Here is a 2,149-nt window from a genome sequence, read left to right as displayed (position 1 = left end):
AGAGAGAGAGAGAGAGAGAGAGAGAGAGAGAGAGAGAGAGAGAGAGAAAGAGGGGAGAGGGAGAGAGAAGTAAGGGTTAAAGGGTAAAAGCGCCTAGCTGTGTGCGCACGTGTGCGACCACGAACGCGCAGACAGGTTCGGGATGCACACACCCCGGGATCAGGTAGAATCATCCCCCGTCGTTATTCGATGGGCAGGAGCAGTTTAGGGTCGCGACCGGAACCGCTGGTGAAAACCATCGGCAGCCGCCATCGCGTATGTTGGCTTCGCTTCGTTTCGCGCGTAATGTTTCATCCGCCATCATCTCGTTTCACGACACCCCCACCCATTTTACGCCGGCGATGAATGAGACCTGCGAATTCCAATTCTTGCTTTTCTCCAATTTCAATTCAATACCGCGCACGTAAAATCGACACTTCCGCCGCCGCTAAATGAAACGCTACACTCGCGTTGCGTCTGTCCTGCAGGCGCTGTGTTACAGGTGGTGTTTTGAAAGCGTGGCGCTAAATTTAGCCCTTTGAAACTTTGAACCGCGGAAACGAATCTTTTCACAGGTTTCGGTCCCTCTATCATTACGATCATCACGATTCTATACGCGGCTTTATGCTAATTGCGTCACACGAAGAATCCCCGGCCGTTTGTCCTCGTTGCATGATACTATAGGATGATGACTAGGAAATATGTTAGTGGCGATATGAGTTTCCATTTCATAGCGCTATTTATAAGTTTATTAGTCGCAAGTTACCATTATAGCTTGTGAAAGCTTGTGAGTAATACGCTCATAAACAGCGCTATGAAATGGAACTTGTAGTCCTCGTCGTACATCGTGCGCCTCAATTGCGCGATTCTAATCCCCTTGTTACGAACGAGATCCGTTCCGCGGGGTTAATGGTATAACTTATTAGCGAATAAGCCACGACTTAATCTGTATTTATGACATTGTCATTACGGCAGATTTCGTAGCAGCGCGGTAACGCGAGAAGTTGGCGATCAAGTTCGCGGAATCGCAACGTGTGATATTGTAAAGGATTAGTAAAGGCTCATAAAGGATTAAACAAATTTTTCTGACACTGCTGCATTGATCGATGCATGCATAAAATAAAATGACGTTACCACGGCTACATCCATTCGTAAAGAGAAATTCACGCTTGCTCTGACGCGTATTAGAACCGGTGTTGAAGGTCCCACGTGTGCGTCCCGCTGCGGTTGCATCCGATGCGCTCTTCATCCCCCCCCTTCGCCTCGTCTAAGGATGGGTGCCCTCGCGACACGCGAACGCACCTGTTTCATGGAAACGAGAGAATCCGGGCAATGGTGCAATAGCGCAACGGAACGCGACTGATTCAATTCGAAACTGGTATGCACCGCGCGCTGAAGATGAGGGACATTCGAGCGGAAAAGGGAATTCGCAATTCACGTCGATTCGTGTTCCATCCAGTGGTTAATTCTTGCGCTAGGTAGAGAAGCAGCATCGCCGCGCAGGCGAGCACCGAACCGGACGCATTCGGAGATTGAATTCAGCCCAAATTTCTGTCTAAATTGAAGATTGGGCAAAATTACGTGATTTCGTGATGTCAATATAAACGCAGTTACGACTTTTTTGGAGGATATGTCACTCGGAGACTTTCGCAAGAATCCTTTTGTTTTTAGAGAATATCTATTATATATATTATAGCGAATAGAGCGAATTCCAGTAACACAAGTATCCAAATATTAGAATAGTATTTATAAATATCTATATATTTGCTAATTATATTTCTTCATTCGCATATCTTGGGTTGAATTTAAAGAAGCAATATCGATTAATCGAGCTTACCCTGCGTATTTTCGCATTATTTGTACTTTTCAAACTTTTCCCTTTTATAACTTATCGAATTATATGTATAGGAAGAAAGCATTGCTGCAACATGCGGATATTGTATTTAAAAAAAAAGCAATACTAACAAAATAATACCGATGTCAGCTTTCTGCTCCGGTAAAAGAGTTTTTCGCGCGTAACCGCGATGCAACCCTACTGCAGGATAAACAGGAAGCCGCTTATGTTCCTGGGCGCGGTATAAACCGCCAAGCTACCGTGGTGTGTACGGTGGACATTGCTCCGATCGAGACTCGTGATCGCCTATTCCTTTGTAGCTTCAACAACGGCTCG

This window comes from Temnothorax curvispinosus, unplaced genomic scaffold, assembly GCF_003070985.1.
Source record: "Temnothorax curvispinosus isolate PA1 unplaced genomic scaffold, ASM307098v1 QBEX01001326.1, whole genome shotgun sequence".
Classification (NCBI taxonomy): domain Eukaryota; kingdom Metazoa; phylum Arthropoda; class Insecta; order Hymenoptera; family Formicidae; genus Temnothorax; species Temnothorax curvispinosus.
Note: the sequence above shows the minus strand (reverse complement) of the source record.